At 36.3% G+C, this 21,695-nt stretch overlaps 1 pseudogene; it reads left to right on the forward strand.

Moving 5' to 3' along the window:
- The first annotated feature begins 15,100 nt into the window (after positions 1 to 15,100).
- LOC131906231 (thioredoxin-like protein 1) lies at positions 15,101 to 21,085 on the forward strand (annotated as a pseudogene).
- The last annotated feature ends 610 nt before the right edge of the window (positions 21,086 to 21,695 follow it).

The following is a 21,695-nucleotide window of genomic DNA, read 5'->3' on the forward strand; positions in this document are numbered from 1 at the left end:
GATGTGTTGTCTATTCATTATCTATTTTCTGCTGAATTTTTTTTTTTTTTTTTACTTACATGGACCTGGTCGCATTGTCCTCCTTCACAATTACTAATATCCTGATATTCCTAACAACAGTAAATTTAAAGCTGATTGAGGATAAATATTATTTAGCCCAGTCTCAGAATACTGTGCAAGACTCAGGCATAGAAGTATTTAGCAGCTTTAGAGGCAGTAGTGTGACTTACTTCTATTTCCTCTCATCTGAGAGCACTCCTCTGATGACTGTAAGAGCCTTATCCAATTTACCAGGACATGAGGGCATTAAATATGGGTGGAAACTGTAGACTTCTGATGGACTCATTTAGTCTTTTTATGTATATGCTAGGCAAAATAATTGTCCTACAGAACTGTACCCTAGTCCTTGGAACTGCATTATATTATATGACAAAGACTTTTATAGATATGGTCACACTAAGGACTTTGGAATGGGAGATAAGCTTAGATGTTCCAGATGGGCTCAATATAATCACAAGGCTCTTTATAAGCCAGAGACACCAAACATGAATGCACAGACAGCTTCCCTGTACTAGGAAAGGAGAGAGAATTCTTGTTGGAACTCTCCAATATGTACTGACATATTGATTTCAAGTTTTCTGTCATTCAGAACTATGCAACTCTACATTTGTGTTGTTTTGAAACCCTAAATTTATTACAGTCTGTTACAGTAACAAGAAACTGATAAGTAGGCCTATGGAAATAAAAATAAACAGTAAAAAGGAAGAAGGAAAGAAGAGTGGGAGAAACCACACTTGGTTACAAATAGCATCTCTGTTTGGCTTAAAGAAAAGACGACATGAATAGAAAAAGGGTGGGTCACCACAGTTAGTGATGGAAAGGGAACAGCATGGGAATTATTGCAAACTAATTTTTAAATCTATTACATTAAATGCGTTGTGCTTAAGAGTCAGTGACAATTAGTATGAGAATTAACAGAAGCAAAACATTACAATACATAATTAATAATGAAATAGGAAAAAAAAAGGACAAAAGTTAAAGTAATACCTTTACTCATTTTAGCCCACAGATATCCCAAACCAAGTGAATAGTTTCTTGATGTAAACACAATCTCTGGAATGATGAAAGAAGCTTTACTTACGCTTGCATGATCTTTGATATGAATTGCTGTGCTCAGGCCTCCCTTCCTGTGCCCCACTGACTCTACTCCCTAATTTTACTTTCAACCAGAAGCTCTTATACGGAGGGTCATGGGGAGAAGAAACTAAACAGAACAGCAGTGGAGGGGCTGAAGCTGTCAGTCCCTCTTTAAGAAAGGGTCCCTGAAAATGCTTAACAGAAGCTGCAATGGTGTTCCTGGCAATAACCACCCCCATTTCCCCTGTATTCTCAATCAGATTTAATTTGAATTAAATAGAAATAAAAACTCTTTACCATTGCACCCTAATGACTGTAATTTTCTCTCAAGCTGTTACTTACAGACGCAGTATGCTGCACCTTGGAAAGAACATTCCAAGCACCCCAGCCCATCTTATTTGTAATTGAGTCTTGAGGATAATGTCATGAAAACTGACTTAAAGGGTAAATTTCAATACAGGGGATTAAAATGAAATGCAAAGCCTTCTGGATCCTCCAAAAGAAGAGAAATTCTTTACTTTGATGTCTTCTTTTTGGGGGGTCATTATTCTAGCTGGTCCAGAGATGCTGCCTAGGCTTTTTTGTTTTTTTAAGGGCCATAGCACTCTTGACAGTATTTCTGTGTGAACACTTCACTCACCACATAGCTGTAACCCTGATTGCCAGAACCAAAATGTCTCCATTAAGACTTCAAGTAGCTCAACTCTTTGGTGCCAGATGGCATGTAAATTGGTCCCTTTACACAGATACAGATGTCACTGTGCCCAGAGTTTGTTAGAGTCTCTACATCCACTCCTACTGGGAATATAATTTGGTAGAAAAGCTCTATGCCCTACCTGCCAATGATCTGCAGAACACAGACTCATTCCCAGATGACAGCTGTGCACCCTTCTCTTCATCAGAATGACAAAGATTTCAAATGCAAAATTGGTAATGAATGGATTTTTTTTTTTTTAATTCATGTGATTGACGAGATATATACTAGCTGGGAGGAGAAACATCCTAAAGATTAGAATGGTTGCCAAAATAAAATCTCAGTCAATGAGAGCTTTAATTTTCATTCTTTCCTTTCCTCATTGAAAGGATTACCAAGGAATGGTCTCAAACTATGGATGGCAAATAGAGAGGATGTGGCTGACTGTTTGCACCTATGTATGCATCATTTCTTGAATATGCAAGGGAAACAAGAATGGATGGAAGGAGAAATGATGTTGATAATGGCACTAGAATTACAAAAGAGCTTTTAGAATAAGTAAATGGAAATCTGATATTTTTAAGTGTTTTTTTAGTTAATATTTGATAATTACATTCAGGGTTTTTTTTGTTTGTTTGTTTTTGTTTTTTTGTTTTTCTTCGAGACAGGGTTTCTCTGTGTAGCTTTGTGCCTTTCCTGGAACTCGCTTTGTAGACCAGGCTGGCCTCGAACTCACATGATCCACCTGCTTCTGCCTCCCAAGTGCTGGGATTAAAGGGGTGTGCCACCACCGCACGGCTACATTCAGTTTTCAGAATTAGTTTTGTCATGGTTCTAGCATGTGGAATGGCAGAGTAGGATTATTATTTTGTTTTTTACAAATTGGTTTCTTTGTTGACTTGTTTGTTTTATGAGTGACTTAGCTGCTTATTCAGTTAATCATATATTTAACGATTGGAGGTTAATTTTGGCCCCAGTCAAATAAACTCTGGGAAATAATCTGTTTCAAAAATAAATTTTTTGATATTATAGCTTTTAAATGGATTTTACAATCTGCAATTTAAAATGGTCCATATAATATTGTTAGAAAAAATGGGATGCTCATCTTTGTGGGCTGGAGAAATGGCTCAGCCGTTAAAGGCTAGGCTCACAACCAAAAATATTTAGTGTTTAAGAACAAACAGAAAATTATTGTTGTATGTCATTTCTAAGCATATATCTATTATTATATAAAATATATCTTAGAAAGGATCAATCTAATAAAAAGATATATTCACAATTTTATGAGAAAACAAGTTATTTTCCATAAGGTTTGAAGATACCACACTGTACTGTATCAGTCACACACACACACACACAGAGACATACACACACACACACAGACACACACACACACACACACACACACACACACTACAACTGAAACTAATAAAGTTAAATAAGAGGGTAAAAGGTATCTGCTTGTCCAAGGTCACTCACAGCTTCATTCTACTAAGAGATAAAGTAAGACAAGCTGAGATTCCAGCTTAGTTCCATCTATAGAAAGGCAAATGATCTCACACTTTGTAGAATGGATGCTGGAAATTCCTACAGCCTCAATTTACTTATCTGTCAATTGCAGAAAGCAGCTTTTTGAGGAGTTGCTATGCACCATATAGAGTTTGACCCATGACGAACAGTTATTTCAACTCTAATGATAATGATGGTCCTTAGTGGCACAGTTATCTAACATTACTACATGTATAACAAATTACTTTGTCAATTTCAATTTAATACATATCATTGATGTTTGAAATTTCATCTCTTTAGTGGCTTGTGATTTCCTCACTAACTTGAACTTGTAACGGTGTCTTGCTTTCTCTGGACTTTGGTCTCCCTGTAAAAACAGATAAATATCCTTTTATTGCCTTTCTCATTAAGTGTTATGAGTGCCTGGCTGCAAATGCTAATGTATTTATACTGCAGCTTCACTTTCTGTGTCTTTACACTCTCTGCAGTTCAGTGCCCCGTTTTCCAACATAGCTCGATTGCATGATCTCTGTGTTTCTGATAAAATTGATTTTTACTAAATCTAGCCTCCAACTTTCATTAAGTTATTGTAAACTAATGAGTGATGCTTATAATTTATGAACATGGAGAAGAAAGTTATTTGTATTCTAACACAAACAAATTGATCTTATTATCAAGAACGGCATCAATTGCACAAAAGAGACTTACTCAAAGTGCCTAAGATTAAGAAGAGGAAATTAATGGACATAAAAATTCAAAGCACAATGTCTGCTTCCAAGAAGTTGGGTCTTTCTATTCATGATCTTTGCTTAGAGTTTCAGTAATTTATTTTTAAATACTATGACCATGATAATGAAAAAAGTCATTAGAATTTTTTTTCTTCCTTTGAACAGGGTCTTTGTAGCTATGGGTGGTCTGAAACTCTCTATGCAAAACGGACTGGCTTCAAATTCACAAAGATTCTCCTGCCTTTGCTTCCCAACTGCACTGCTGGAATTAACAGTGAGTGCCACCATGCCTGGCTGGATTTTCAATAATAATTTGGAAAACATTGCTAACATGCTGTGCTTACTACATAAACAGGTCTGGTTCCATATAAAACTGCCATGTATTTCCTTTTTTATTTGATTATAAACAAATGATTTGTCTTAAATGTTACCATATGTAGGAATACCAGAACTTCTTTAATGTTATATCACAGTACATATACTCACTGTTGTTTTGTACAATTGATGTACTACTATTGTAGAACATCACTGTTTCTTGCTCTGTCTGCCTCTTCTTTCTGTGGAAAGCAATTAGATTAAAATTTGGGGCTCATGAAGATAGTGTGATGGAAAGCAATGATATTTCTCTTTTACTCTCAGAATAATGTATTTAGATTCTTGCAGCTCATTTTTCAGTAAAAAAAGTTCAGCATGGTGGCATTGGCACTTATACAAACAAAGGTTTATGATTCTGTAGTAATAATTGCTGGGAAATTTTGATCATGTAGAAATTCTGACTAATGTGGATGATAGGGGAAAATCTGGTTTGAATATAATTGCTTGTGGAAAAAAGTTTTTACTTCAACCTTTTTTTTTTCTGTTGCCATAAAATATACCAACTATTTGAAAGGTTGTTTATTTGCTTAGCATGACTATTTAATCATTATTATTGTTGGTTTTGATTTTTGGGGAAATTCAATGATTCATTTTTCACTATCAATCATTTTTACTTTTGCACCTTATAAATATTTTCTCAAGACACACAGGTGTTACATAGTTAAAATTTTACTGAAATCATAAGATTTTAAGCTTATGAAAGGTTTTTTTTCCCTGTGGCTAAGATGGTAGTGCATTTACAAGAATTCTAGTTAAACAATAAAAATAGAAGCAACATGGTGTAATGAGTAAGGTATGCTGAAAGTTAAGGAGTAAAACTCCTTAAATTTACTGTGACAGAAATTCAAATGAATATGTAAATAAATGAACTTAGGCATGAGAATGGGCAGGACCAGTGGCATCAGCATGCAAGGCAAGCTATACTTACCATTGCAGTCAAACCTGACCACAGTCTCACAGGAATCTGGCATACTGGAACCTACACACACACACACACACACACACACACACACACACACAAATTAGTAATCTACATATGAAATCAATTACAAACTGGATATTTATACCTATAAAATATGGTGATTTCATTAGTGGTTACCATAGGTATTATTCGTACAGTACAACATCTAATTTTCTTTCTTTCTTTCTTTCTTTCTTTCTTTCTTTCTTTCTTTCTTTCTTTCTTTCTTTCTTTCTTTCTTCCCCTCTCTCTCCTTCCCTTCCCTTCCCTTCCCTTCCCTCTCCTCTCCTCTCCTTTTCCTTCCTTCCTTCCTTCCTTCCTTCCTTCCTTCCTTCCTTCCTTCCTTCCTTCCTCTCCTTTCTTTCTTTTTAAATTGAAAATAGATTCTTTTCCTGGGGCAGTGGTGGCACATGTTTTTAATCCCAACACTTGGGAGGCAGAGAAGGGAGGATCTCTTAGTTCCAGGCCAGCCTGGTCAACAAAGTGAGTTCCAGGACAGTGAAGACTACACAGAAAAACCCTGTCTCAAAAAATATAAATAAATAAATAAATAAATAAATAAATAAATAAATAAATAAATATGGAGAGGTTCTTCTCTCATACAATACATCCCAACTACAGCCTCCCCTCCTCTACTTCTCCCAGTTTCCCCCACTTCTCTCTTCCCCAGACCCACTCCTCCATTTCCCCTGAGAAAAGATCAGGCCTCCAAGAGACAAAAGCCAAACATGACAAAACAAGATACAATAAGACAAGGCAAAAGCCCTTATGCTGGGTCTGGATAAGGCAACCCAGTAGGAGGAAAAGAGTTTCAAGAGCAGGCAAAAGAGTCAGAGACAGACCTGCTTCCATTGTTAGGAGTCCCACAAACCACCAACCTAATAGCCATAACCTATATGTAAAGGACATGGTGCAGACTTATGCAGGCCCTGTGCTTGCTGCTTCAGTCTCTGTGAGCCCATATGAGCCTTGCTTAGTTGATTTGGTGAACCATGCTCTCCTGGTATCCTCTATATCCTCTAATGCCTAAAATCTTTCCTCCTCAATTTTTGCCTAGTTCCCTCAGCTCTGAGGAGAGGGACCAATGGAGAACTCCAATGGAGACTCTCTCTGCATAATGTCTGGCTGTGGATCTCTGCTCCAACTCCTGCGGCTGGAACAAGACTCTGTTGATGACAGAACAAGTCGCTGATCTACTAGTATGGCACAATATGATTAAGAATCATTCCCCCCCCACCTTTTTTTTTTTGCAGTTGTGTTTGGTTCTAGCCTAGGTCTCTGGGCTATGCAGCCTCTGGTTTCTGGCCATCTAGTCATTGTAGGGCATGGGCTCTCTCTTGTGGTGTGAGCCTTAAGTTAAACCAGACATTGGTTGACCACGCCCACAAGTTCAGTGCTCCCATTGCCCCTGCACATCTTGTAGGCAGGACAGATTGTAGGTGGAGGTCTTGTGGATGTGCTGGTGTCTAGATTTCTTTTTCCTTAGCCTGCAGAGTACCTTCTTATACCAAAGAAACTAGAATTTAGAGGTGAAGGCTCCATGCAGGCACCACCTTGAGCTCTTTATGTTCGGTGAGCTGTGTGGATGTTTTCCTTGGCAATGGGGCCTTGCTGCCAGACAGTGACCTTCTGTCCTAGTATCTGCCTGGGTTGCTTATTGATCTTCATGGAACCCCCTTGACCAACAACTCAACTAAATGTGTTTAATTTCAAATGAAAGATTCCAACACAAAAATTTGCCAGTAAGATGTTTTAAGCATATTATACTATGTAAAATATTTGGTTTCAACTGTAAAATTTATTTCTTTTCATATCATGCAGTATTAATTTTAGTGTACTTACTTGATATACCATGGTCTATATTTTACTATTCAAAAGATATTTAAAACTTCATGATTAAAATTTTAAAAATGATTTATAAATATAATATTTAAGAATGATCAAAATAAACCATGAATACAGAGATGTGCATGTGAAAGCAAGAGCTGCCTTTGTTTCTCTGAGTACTGCTCTCTTCATAACAAAGCCAGAATTACAGAATTTTGGGTTATTTCCACATTATATATAAATTTTGAGAGGGACAGGCTGAGTCACTGAGGGCACAGCTACTTCGGGCCTGCAGTTTTTAGTTTACCTCTTATGACAATGATACTTTTTCCTAATTATACCTGTCTCCGCCGAACTGTGTGGTTTGTATCTATTTTTGGGGTGAATTAGTATGGGAATGCTTCCATAGCTACCGTCTAGGGCAACGTTGAAATGAAGTTTCGATGCCATCCTTCTAGTAGAGGATGTGAAATATTTAGGATGAAAATATGGTTTTGAAAGGATGGAAAAGGGGAAAGCGAGCCAGAAAATGTAAAGAAAAAAAGGGATTAAATTGACTTAGAAGTAAGTACTGCATCTCTTTTGACTAAGTATTAGTAGGAAGTTTTAAACTTCTAAAAAGATTTTTAAAATGATTTTTATGTATTTATTTATTTTACATCCTGACCATAGTTTCCCCTCCTTCCTCTCCTCCCATTCCCTCTCCCCACCTCCCCTGCCCCTCAGTCCACTCCTCTTTTGTTTCTGTTCAGAAAGGTATCAACAAAGCATGGCATATCAAGTTGAAGTAAGATTAGTACCTTGAATGAGGAATAGGTTCCTGAGAGCCAGTCAAAGCATTAGGGACAGCCCTGCTCCCATTGTTAGGAGTCCCACAAGTGGACCAAGCTACACAACTTGGTATGTAGATATTTACATGTTTTAAGTATGAAGTTGAAGTCATTATTACCATATGTGGAGGGTCTAGGTTAGTCACATGCAGGCTCCTGGTTATTGACTCCAAATCTGTGAGTTCCTCTGGGCAAGGTCAGTTGTTTCTATGGGGTTTCTTGTGGTGTCTTTAACCCCTCTGGCTCCTACAATCCTTCTTCCTTTTCTTCAGCAGGATTCCCTAAGCTTAGGCTAATGTTTGGCTGTGGGTTTCTGCCTCTGTTTCCATCAGTTACTGGATGAAGGCTCTCTGATGACAATTGGGAAGTTACCAACATGATCACAGCACAGGAGAGGGCCAGTTCAGGCAAAGTATCCACTATTGTTAGACTTAATTGAGTTCATCATTGTAGATTCATGGGAGTTTCCCTGGCATCCAGTTTCTATATGACCCAGAAATGTCCCCCTTTCCAGTCATCTTTTTCAGAACTCTTCCTCTCTAGCCACCCTCTAAACAGTTCAACAAGTTCTCTTAACCACTGAGCCATCTTTCCAGTTCTGGAAGCTTTACTTTTAGCCCTTAAAAGTTGACACACCTTGTTTACAATTGCAAGCAAATCCACAGATTACTTACATGAAAACTGCCTGTATCTGTATGAATCTAACCTTAAGGCCCAAATGCATACTCTGTTTTTTTAATTTGACAAAATAGAATTGAAACTTCATCAAGGAATAAAAATTGCTCTTAATTCATCTTTCCCATATATTTAGCACTGGCTTAGATATTTACATGTTTTAAGTATGAAGTTGAAGTCATTATTACCATTACTTATCCAAATAGGAAACTCAAATAAAACACCGTGGAATCACTTTCCATAAGGCTCTTTGGGAGATTTGAAGGTTGTTTGTAGCTGTATTCACACTGCTGTTTAAAGTCCAGAACTTTTGTTCATTTCTACACTGACGTTGTATGGGAAATATATTGTTTTTTGCTTCATAAGCTATATTTGACAGTTTCAACTAGAACATCTCATTATATCAAACATATGCAGGTACAAACTCTGTATTTTACACCTCAATGACTTGACAACTCAGAATTTTATAAAATCGAAGTGTCATTACTTGGGATTTTCATTCTAAATGATACCAGGAAGATGATGTGCTACAAGTAATTGGGGGGGGGGGACCAATTTGCATAAATACACTTGCGTATAGTTTTATGGATATATTTGGCCCTTCGAGATGATTTAGCATTAACTTTGGTCATTTCCTATATGTTGCCTAATAGAGAAACCTTAGTATTTGGTGATTGAGTACTAATGTGTATGTGAATTGATTTGAAGACTTTCCACCTATGAAATCCAAATTTGGGCATCATACATATACCCTCAAAATATATGTAAACCTGTGGGAATGCTTTCTCATGAGAATTTCTTTTTGTGCTTTTTTTCAATGATGAACATACAGGTTATAGTATACAAGAGGTGGTGACGATTCCATGGGTCATAGGCTGGGTATGCATCTACAAATATATATCCTCCTCAAATAAAATAAAATCCACTCAGCAGGACTTTATTTTTACATGTCTTTTCAAAATATTGTTTGGTTTTTCTCTTCTCAAATATCACAACTCTTTACTGTCCAAATCCCAGTAGTGTTTGTCCTAGCCAAAAACAAAAAGGAAGAAAGAATCAGGTGGTAAACACCACATGATTATTTGAGCAAACTGAATTTCACCCTGAAAATTTGTTGTGTAATCAGGAAAACAGGATTATATTTGGCATAATAATGACCAGTAGCAAATGATCAATTGATAACTTAGAAATATTGCTTAATCTTAAGGAATACTACTTAAAAAAACAAAATCACTAATCTAAAGCCTAGCGGAAAGTTTAGAAAGATTTTTTTTCCTGTTTTGCTTGTGCTATGATTCACAATGGAATCTGCATTTAAACACGAACTGTCTTCTCGCAGGATGCAAAGATTAAGTATGGAATATTAAACTATTTAGAAACTATAATTTAGAAATTATAATATCACTATACAATTTCCGTCTTCCCTTCTTTCCCTCCAACCCCTTTCATGTACCACAATGGTGTATTTAAATTTCATGATCTCTTTTTCTTTAATGTATGGTTTCTTCTATCTGTCTATCTATCTATCTATCTATCTATCTATCTCTACCTACCTATCATGTATCTATCTATCTATTCATAGACCTAAATAGATAAATATGACCTACTGTCTGAATATTACACACACACACACACACACACACACACACACATGAACACACTCTCAGGGTGGATCACTTAGTATCTGGGGTCTCTTCTCTGGGGAAGATCATTTCTCCTCTTCTAGGCATTCCCTAGTTGCAAGGGTTGAGGCCATAATGAATGTTCTCTCTTTTATATTAGCTTGTTTATTGGAATAAATGCTTCATTAAAATGTATCTGTTTATTTTGTTATCACAGTATTAAATCAGATTCTTGACATACATAAGTAGACAGTCTCATTGAAACATCATTAAAAAGGATCATTAAATTTCTACTAACATTAAAGTCCACTAAATTTATACTCCAAAGAAAGTTTATGTTTAAATGCCTGAGCCAGACATACAGGATCTGTGATCTATGTGCATCCATTGGGGCTGGGCTCCTCACAATCTGTTGATCTCTGTGTTGCATGTAGTTGTAGTTTTCTGTGGTGGACTCCATTTGCTGTAAAGAGAGACTTCTTTGATGAGGGGTGTAGCTAGAGTTTTCCTCCCTGGCCCACGGTCAGGGCAAATCTCTCTCACAAGCCAGTCCCACAGCCATTCAGACCCGATCAAGTAAACACAGAGACTTATATTAGTTACAAACTGTATGGCCGTGGCAGGCTTCTTGCTAACTGTTCTTATATCTTAAATTAATCCATTTCCATTAATCTATACCTTGCCACATGGCTCGTGGCTTACCGGGATCTTCCCATGCAGCTTGTCATGGTGGCGGCTGGCAGTGTCTCTATCTCAGCCTTCCATTTCCCAGAATTCTTCTCTTTGTCCCGCCTATACCTCCTGCCTAGCCAATGGCCAATCAGTGATTTATTTACTGACCAATCAGCAACAGACTTGACATACAGACCATCCCACAGCAGAGGGGTGATAGCCACATTCTCTTTGAGTGTAGGGATGAAATTCAGAATTTAGTAAGGAATAATAACGGTCTAGCAAAGTGGTAGCAGTAGATTATTTTCCAAGGCCCCTGACCTTACTAGTACAGCAAGCTGTGTAGATTTTGAGTACCAACCATGATTTCTCTCATTTTTGGGTGGGCTTTAAGTCTAATTAGACAACCATCGGTTAACTCTAACCACTTACTATACTTTTGTTGTGGGATATTTGTACACTGTGTGAAGATATATTACTGTGATTGGCTTAATAAAGAACTGAATGGCCAATAGCTAGGCAAGAGGTATAGGTGAGACTTCTGGGCAGAGAGAGATAGGAAGTAGGAGATGAATCTAGGTGCACATCAGATGCCAAGGAGACATGGAGGGAGTCGGATACACAGAATGAAAGAAAGGTAAAAAGCCATGAGACAAAGTGTACATGAATATAAGTGGGTTAATTTAAGTAATAAGAGCTAGTGGGACAAGCCTAAACTAAGACAAGCTTTCATGATAAATAAGAAGTCTCCATGTCATTATTTGTGAGGTGGCAGCTGAAAACAAAGCTTGCTACACACTTTCATTCATATCTTGGTATATTAGTATATTGCAGTGGTTCATAAATGTTGCAGCTTCACTTTTTTAGTATTGTGTAGAGTATTTTATAAAACTATGGAAGCTAGACTATAGAAACGTGATTCAGGTCAGGTCTAGGTTGAACCACTTGAGTCTTGTGTATATGGTATCTTCAGTGATAGAGGCTGACCTTCAATCCCTGTGAGACAACCTCGGGCTACATCAATAACCTATATTGTTTGAGAAGTCACTAGAATTACCTTTGCCAAGAATTCTAGAAGAGGCTTCTCATCCTGGTACTGGGTTATTTGTTAGATTATAGTTCCTTTAGTGAGTATTAATAGCCCCAAATGCTTAACTTCTCTACACACATATACTTCTGTGTATGCATGTGTTTGTGTGTGTATGTATATTGTGTGTTATTTGAGTAAATATAGAATGATATAATTCCTTGAGGTTTTATAAAGCAACCTTGGCATTGTTTGTCTCTTGCATCCCCTCCCTCTTCTGTATTGACCTCTTTCATGCATTCCCAGTTTCGGTCCCTTCCTCATTATTCTGTTTCCCACTTAATATCATCTGTACCCTGCTATTCCTCACTAAGCCCCAAGCCACAATCTATGATCTCTGGCTTCTGTGTTTACTCCATGTTGTATAATCATATATAATAATTTGGAGTGAGGAGCTGCAGATGATCAAAAACATTTGTCTCTCTGGGCCTGAGTTACCTTATTCGATGTAATATTTTCTAGGTCCATTCATTCACTACACATTTCATTTTTCTTTACAGTTGAATAATACACAATTGTATGTTTAAACCATATTTTGATTGTATGTTCATCTGTGTAACTAATATTTTAAAGACTGCCTCATTTTAGTTTCTATGTAGAAATACAGTGAGAGAAATATTATAGAGCTGCTCAGAGTCTGGAACTGAAGAGTCCTTTATCAGGCCCCATTTTATTTTTCCTATCACTCCTTGTCAACACAGATCTAGGTTTCTGAGAGAATTTTCTTTACCTTTCGGGGTTGACTTGGAATTTCCTTATGCTATAAGCATTTGAGTTGATACTGGCCCCACTGAATTTATCAATACCATATTAATGGTAACATTTCCAACTATTATTCTTTACTGCTAGAGAACACCCAGTATCATAACTTAACTGGGCAGTGGTGGCACACGCCTTTAATCCCAGTACTCAGGAGGCAGAGGCAGGTGGATCTCTGTGAGTTCGAGACCAGCCTGGGCTACAGAGTGAGTTCCGGGAAAGGTGCAAAGCTACACAGAGAAACACTATCTTGAAAAACCAAAAAAGAAAAAAAAAAGAACAAAAACAGTAACATTATTACTGCAAGAGGTACATATTATTCTGCAAAAGGCATATTGATAACCCAATCCCTGGAGCCTGTGATACATTACTTGGAAACAGAGATTTTGCACATTATATAGAATGAATAAGATGTTAGAATTAGAATGGGTCTTGAACTCAAAGATAGATATCCCTGTAAAGAGACAGATATTTGGAGACATAGACAATGTAGAAAATGCTGCAAGTCCTGTTGCCAACTAGAAATATAATCTGGCCTTCTTCTACCACAGCAGTAGTGGTTTCTGTGTATATTGACTGTTGAAGCTGAGAAAGCACTTTTGTAATTACTGTTTGAGCAGGGAAAGAGGTCAGAGACTTTCTCCTTTCAATCTGATTCCTTTCAAATGGGTTTGAAATCACACAAGCTGGAGCCTTCAATAGATACCGTCTTCTTCACAAGGGGTCCTGACTATTGTCTCAGGGCAGGTTGGACGCCCTTCTTACAGTGCACTAATTTCTTTAAAAATTGTAGCTTCTTTCTGCCCAACCACCCAGTTTGTAACTTTAAACTTGCACATGGGCCTTTCTTTGCTAAACTGTGCATTTTTATGTTTCCCTGTTTTTCTGACAGAGAATTGAGCATAATGCACGCCACAGCCTGCATACTACCACTGTGTTCACATTTCACTTTGTGAAATAAATTAGTTCATGACTTTTGAATTCAGCCTCACTTAAGAACTCAGGACCCTGGCAAGAAAAGTCAAAATCATTGGTAAAATATGATATAAATGATATCTAGCTCAGTTCCCAATAGAGTTCTTGCTCCTTTCTGATGTATCAGGAGATAATTCTTCACTTTCTTTAGTCCCACCAGCATGTGACTCTCCCACACTCCCACCAGAACATCCCATTTAGCTTTGCTCATGGCATTTTAGGCTTTTTTGTGCTTCTAACTCCATTCTTCCGCCTTTCCATCACAAGCCAGTTCTGAAAGCCTATCAATCTCACAACCAAGTAGTTATTGCCATAGATTCACTTCTCAGCACCATTTTCCAAATTGCCTATTGCTGTAGCAACTTAAGGAAGGAAAGGTTTATTTTGGTTTGCAGTTTGAGGATATATTCAATCATTTCCTTGTAAGCAGGCAGAGGGATCAGCTATAGCTACGGTAGCATACTGAGGCTGTTCACAGTGGCTCTGCATTCAAGAAGCAGAGAGAAGTAGTGCCAGTGCTTAAGTCACATTCTCTTTCCTTTTTAAAATTCAGTCAAGGGACTCATTCGATGGATTTGTGTCACCCACTTTCATGGTGTGTCTTCTCTTCTTACTTAAATTTTTTTAGAAATAATTCCAAAGACACATCTAGAATTGAGTTTCCTAGGTGACTGGAAATGAAGTTATGCTGGCCAATATATTAATTATTATAGCAACAAAAGAAAATTCTTTGAGATGTTAAAGAGAAAGTGAAGAGGGATCTGCTTTCCTTAGGTTTTGAAGCTCAAAAGTACAATTCCATAGATCTTTCACACCTCTAACCTCACAGCCAGCCAAGCTTACCTTCAGCACTTGGCAGTTTTGATGAAGCCAGATGTTGGAATCATAGACAGTTTTATGGACCTTGGTTTCCACCATCATTCTACTGATTTCTTCTTCTTCTTCCAGACACTTGTACTTCCTCTTCCACATTTGTGTTAACCTCATTTTTTCCCACAAATGATTTTGTTAATAACTACTCTTGTTCTGTTTTCATCAATAAAACCACTATTATTTCCTAACTAAAAGGCTTTTAACTCTTTAAAGCAAGTAGTTATACATGGGAGAAGTTTCAGAAATTACCAGAACATACTTAATTAAAAATAAAACACAAACATAGGGAGGTGCAATGAATTGAACAGTGCCTTCCACACAAACTATTCATATGCATTTAAAGCATAACATTTTCTTAGAGGTAGATATACTGATGATGTTTATAGTTAAGGATATCAAGGGGCAAGTCCACACTTACGATGACTGGTGTTCTTACAGAGAGAATAGTCTTGCAGAAGGCTTACGTGAAGATGGCAGAAGATGGCAGAAGCGACATACTTGCAAACTGCACAATGTCCAGAGGCTGAGAGACAAGAGTATGTAGGCATATGTGAATGTATTCCTTCTCTAGAAACCTTTGAAAAGGATCATGACCCTGTGAGACCTTATGTACATCATTAATTCTTCCATGTACAGCCTACATGGTAATGTGGGTGTTTTATTGCTGTTTTCAAGAGGAGTTGATTTGTCATTGTCCCACAATATTCATTTAATTATTAGATTTGCAGATAAATGTTTATAGAATTCCCTTTATTCATTTAATCAAAAACTTGTCAACTATAATATATAGTTGAAATATTACTATTAATTATATACTGAAGTGTTAATTACAGGCTTGCAATTGTACCATTAACACTAGCATAAGCATATTAATTACAGAAATTTTTCATAAATTTCTTGACAGATATATTGGGATAGAGACTATTAAGTTGGGATAAGACTCATTGATTCTAGTGATAATAAAATTCCAAGCTGCTACTTTACCTATGCAATGGGGCTTGAGGATGACCCTTCTATTGAGAAAGCAAAAGGAAGTTCATCAGAGAAGCTTCGAATCTGTTTGGAGCAGAAATAAAATAAAACAAAGTATAATAGTCAAAGTATACAACCGTGAGAATCTGGAGAGATGGTGTGGAAAAGGCATGTTTTCAATAGGAGAGCATTTGAAGAAAACATTAAAACTCTATACATAAGGAAAAATAGCTCTGAATATAGATTAAGCCTAACTGTGCCAGGGATCCAGGTCAGTCCAGAACAAACAAGATCTTCCTACATCCACTCTTCCCAACTTCTTTCCTTCTCCTCTTCCTCCACCTTATTTCCTTTTTTCCTTCTCTTTATTTTGTTTTGAGAAATGTTTTTACTATGTAGCCCTAGGTGATCCAGAAATAACTGTGTAAACCAGGTTGGCCATGAGCTCCCGGAAGTCAGCTTGTAATTGCTTCCTCTATTCCCAGACTTCTTTATTATTATTATTATTATTATTATTATTATTATTATTATTATATCATTTTAAGGATTTATTCTTAATTATGTGTATACCTGTGTGTAGGTATGAATCAGATATTAAGAGGTTATGATATCCTAGAATGAGACGTTCTCTTTTTTCTCTGTATAGAATACAATTTCATGTGTTCAAAGAGAAGCATTCTAATATACATGTGTATATGTATGTTCAGATATATTTAATTCATTCATATATATATATATATGAAATATATGAAAGCAGATGCAGTGAACAAAATTTTGAAACTTTCTAAAAATAGAAGTATTATGTCAGTATTATCTTTAGTAAAAACAATAATATTATTTCTGTTAATAGTTTCTATTCTGATAAAAGAATTACTTGAACATGCCTGCAGATACCTGAGGCTGATTAAATAATTCTTTTTTTATTTAAAGAGTTTTATGAACTGAAAGCTCCAAAAGTAGGCAGATGTGAATGAATAGTGTATCATTTTACTTTGTCAATCATTGTATATACTCCATTTCCTCTACTGTAGAGACCAGTGTGTAAAAGTATGCAAGGATGAAGAACTGATGTGTGAAAAATTGGTCTAGGCCTCCACTTTGCTAACATGGCAAGATTGCAGTAAAATTGTTTCTTCATTCACTATATTATATTATTTTTAACCTAGTTTTCCTTTTTTTTAATAGAAATTATAATCACAGGATGACATCCAGGGGTCACATACTACATATATTTACTTTTCCTATCAATTTCTGCCATCTATTGAAGACTTCTCAGTTGTATCATTTCTGTAAGTCATATTATTTCTTTCAAAATTACATAAGGCAGAAGAATTCCTTTGGGCCACTGACACTGGGGAACAAATTTTGGATTTGGGATATCCCTTATACTTCTTTCCTTTTCCAATGATAATCTATATTTAAGAATTCAAACTGAAAAAAATGTCAACAGATTTTGTCCTTGTTGTTTGCTAAGCTGTAAGCAGAGGATATTTTATTAAATGAAAGACGGTGTATGAAATGTTGCCACCAAGTTACTTAATGTGATTGTTCCAGATACCAGTTATGAGAGGAGGAAAAATACACGTGGTTGAAGTCCTGTGTAGAAGCCAGGCATAAACTATCATTTGTGTTAACTAAGGGGGTTGCTACGGTTTGACTGTGATATAAATATAGTTTTAATGCTTCCATGTTGGGAATTCACTTCATTGGATTCTTCTGACTTTTTAAGGTATGAGAGCAGGTAAGAGTTCACCAACTCAATAGAGATTATTATTGAGGAGTTCATTTGGCAGTTTGTCCTAGCCAGATGGATTAAAAAAAAAATGCCTGACCTTTGAATTATCCTTTTGTTTCCTTTGTCTTGTGGATGTTTGTAATTGGGAGTTTTCCTGTGTCCCAGCCAACCGGCTTTCAGGACAAATCTCTCCCATTTGTGTCCCCCAAGACACACAGAGGCTTATATTAATTACAAACTGTGTGGCCATTAGCTCAAACCTATTACTGAATAGCTCTTATACTTAAATTAACCCATAATTCTTATCTCTGTTTAGCCATGTGGCTTGGTACCTTTTTTCAGTTCTGCCTTGTACTTGCCTTCTCTGTGTCTGGCTAGTGACTCCTGACTCAGCCCTTCCTCTTCCCAGAATTCTTCTCATCTGCTTGCCCACCTATACTTCCTGCCTGACTACTGGCCAATAGCATTTTATTTATCAACCAAATAGAGCAACATGTATTCACAGCATGCAGAACAACATCCCACAGATGTTACCTCTTCTCTCACTTGCTTCTGCCAGGATTCCATATGCTAGAATGTTGTGAACCTGAGAAGGTCTTCACCAATGCTGGCATTGTACAGTTTTGACCTTCTGTCTCTGATCTTGTGAAATAAACAAACTAAACAAATCTCCTTCTTTTGCAAAATGCTCAGCTTGAGGCATTTTGTGATAGTAACAGAAAATCAACTAACAGAGTGGTGTTATGCTTCATTTATCCAGGCTCATTTGTTCAGGGTTTATTCTACACTTAAATTTAATAAATGTTCTCTATATAATACATTATGTTCTAAACTCTTTGAGGGAGGATAGAAAAGTTTGTATAGTTTTTTCACTAATAATCTCCAGCAAGTAGACACATCCTCAGTATAATTTAACAATATATATTTGTTGAATAAAGCAAAAAACTTCATGCTAAAACATAAGTTTGTCACATTTTTTTCCAAATTTAATTTTTATTTGAAAATTTATCATTGTACTTCTGTCCTTGACTCTAACTAGAATAAATTTCATAAAGTATTAGTTTACAGCTGAAATTAAAATATCTTAAGAAAAAGTATTTGATCCCAAAAATATGTTATGTTTTAACTCTTAAACCTGTTATATATGCGTCATTTTAAAGTATTTGTCTTGATTATTTCTTCTGGACTATTAAAAGGCACATCTTGTAAGTGTTTTTAGGGCTGAGCATTTGTCACTAGATAACCACTTGGGTCTCTTCCCTGGAAAAGATTATTTATTCTGTTCTTAAAATTACTTAGTTGCCTGTTGTTTGTGTAACACCGAGAAATTAAATTAATAATAAATAAAAAAAATCATGTCTTTTGGTCATAATTATTACTTTATCATTTAATTTCAGAGTACATGTATAAAATAATGGGAATAGATTATCAGATGAAGATACATTACAATAACAGGCAATTTAGGAAATGACCTTGACTTTCTTCTTTAGTTAAACATCTCTCTCTATATAATGTATATTATACATATATGTATGAGTGTATATAGTCTATCATAACTATATACATGCATATATATCACATTAATTATATATGTTTGTATAGATGATGTATAAAAGCATGTATATATCATATATATCACAGATGCATTCATATATATCATGAACAAATAAATATATATAAAGTATGAGAACACAATATAGCATATTTTTCTGGTAAATAATATATTCCATACAATGGTTAACCACAATTTAGCAAATTTTTTTTTTTTTTTTTTTTTTGGTTTTTCGAGACAGGGTTTCTCTGTGTAGTTTTGCGCCTTTCCTGGAACTCACTTGGTAGTCCAGGCTGGCCTTGAACTCACAGAGATCCACCTGGCTCTGCCTCCCGAGTGCTGGGATTAAAGGCGTGAGCCACCACCGCCCGGCAATTTAGCAAAATTTAAGGCATTCAAATAGCCATTAATGATAAGTTCACACTTTCATATGTTTATATGTATAGTATTCATGTGCTTTCTAGACCACCAGTAATAGTAAAAATTACCTGAAATTTCTAAATGTTATTATAGAGTAATAAAAGTTACCCTCTATACTTATTTAATAAGGAACATCATGCTGGTTTTGATGAAACTGAAGCAAATTCATATTTGCTACCAGCTAAAAATTGTGCAGAGTATTCTAAGTAAAAGTATTCAATATTATGCAAATTATTTTTTTTATATTATTTATATTTTAATATTATCTCTATTCATATGTGTGTGTTTGTGTGCCCATGAGTGTCACAGTGCATAAGCAGAGGTCCAAGAACAACTTAGTGGACTCAGTCCTCTTCTACATCTTTGTATTTAACACAGAAGTAGATTTTCCTCATAGTTTGTGTGATAAATTATATAGTTATTCTGACTTCCTAATAAAATTCAAATATTTGATGATATTGATTGCTTATAACATATTTTATATTTCAAGTAAAATTTATATGCTTAACAAATTAAAATTTGAAACAAGTAGTAAACATTGATTTTTACATTTTTCTAGAGTTTGGAGGTTATTATATTTCACTGTGAATCTAAAGTTTACTGAGTTTAACATTTAAAAACTTGTATAAACAGATGCAGAGATTCATAGCCAAGCACCAGGCTGAGCGCCAGGAGTCCAGTCATAGAGAGAGAAGAGGGATTCTATGAGCAAGGGGCATCAAAATCATGATGGGGAAACCTACAGAGACAACCAAAACAAACTAGTGGAAACCCATGAACTATAGAACAACAGCTGTGGAGCCTCCATGGGACTGAACTAGGCCCTCTGCATGAGTGAGACAATTGTGTAGCTTGATCTTCTTAAAGGCCCCCTGGCAGTGGGATCAGGATCCATCCCTGGTGCATGAGTTGGCTTTTTGGAGACCATTACCTATGGAGGGACACCTTGCACAACCTTGATGCAGGAGGGATTTGGACCTGCTTCAACTGAATGTCCTAGGCTCTGCTGACTTCCCATGGGAGGTCTTACCTTGTCTGAGGAGAGAAAGGGGGGTGGTTTTAGGGTGGAAGGCTGGGGGGCAGGAGGAGGGGAGAAAGGAGGATCTGCAGTTGGTATGTAATGATCCTGGAAGCAATGAGGACACAGACATTCCAAAGGGGTTTATGGATTTAATTATTTTGTTCACAAAGCTGGTTATGAATGTCTTAATGGAAGTGATGAGCTTGGCTTTGACAACTGTTTACAAAAAGACACATCCTTCTTGGAATCTGACTGTGATGAACAGCTACTTATTACTGTGGCATTCAATCAACATGTTAAACTTTACTCCTTGAAATTTCAAGGACCAGATGATGGTCAGGGTCCTAAATACATAAACATTTTCATCAACCTACCCCGATCTATGGATTTTGAGGAGGCAGAAAGGAGTGAGCCAACTCAAGCTCTGGAACTGACAGAAGACGACATGAAAGAAGATGGCATTGTTCCTCTTCATTGTGTTAAATTTCAGAATGTTAAGAGTGTAACTTTATTTGTTCAGTCTAGTCAAGATGAAGAAGAGACGATGAGAATTTCATATTTTACTTTCATTGGTACTCCAGTCCAGGCAACAAATATGAATGACTTCAAACAAGTAGTTGGCAAAAAAAAAAAAAAAAAAAAAAAAAGAGAAAGCCATTAGGGTACAAAAGACACTGGAAGACTTACTGCAGTCAGATTTGCAGCTCCTGGATAATTGCATGATTTTCTTCAGAAACTGTTAATCTTTTATTTGTTGCCATTATCAAAAAATCATTGCTTTGTTCAAAAGAAAAATAAAAAAGTAAAAACTTGTATAAATGATAGTCTTGGTATGAAAATGTAAAGACAGAGTGGAAAGGAAAAATCACTTTTTTGATAGGTAGGAAGAGGTTTAAATTGCTGAAAAATGATTCAATTTTTTTTTTAAATTTTTTTTTCTTTTTTTGGTTTTTCCAGACAGGGTTTCTCTGTGTAGCTTTGCACCTTTCCTGGAACTCACTTGGTAGCCCAGGCTGGCCTCGAACTCACAGAGATCTGCCTGGCTCTGCCTCCCGAGGGCTGGGATTAAAGGCGTGCGCCACCACCGCCCGGTTATGATTCAATTTTTATTGAGGATTTATAATTCATACTTATATAGTAGTTATTCTTACTTTCTTAATTTTGTTCTGTCAACAAGGGTGAAATCATGTTGGAGTCTTTGAATAAACTACTACAAACTGCATGATTGACAGAGTCTTCTACTTTTGAAGTCTGATTTCTTCCTTTATGAT

The sequence above is a fragment of the Peromyscus eremicus genome, chromosome 3 (assembly GCF_949786415.1).
Source record: "Peromyscus eremicus chromosome 3, PerEre_H2_v1, whole genome shotgun sequence".
NCBI classification, from domain to species: Eukaryota; Metazoa; Chordata; class Mammalia; order Rodentia; family Cricetidae; genus Peromyscus; species Peromyscus eremicus.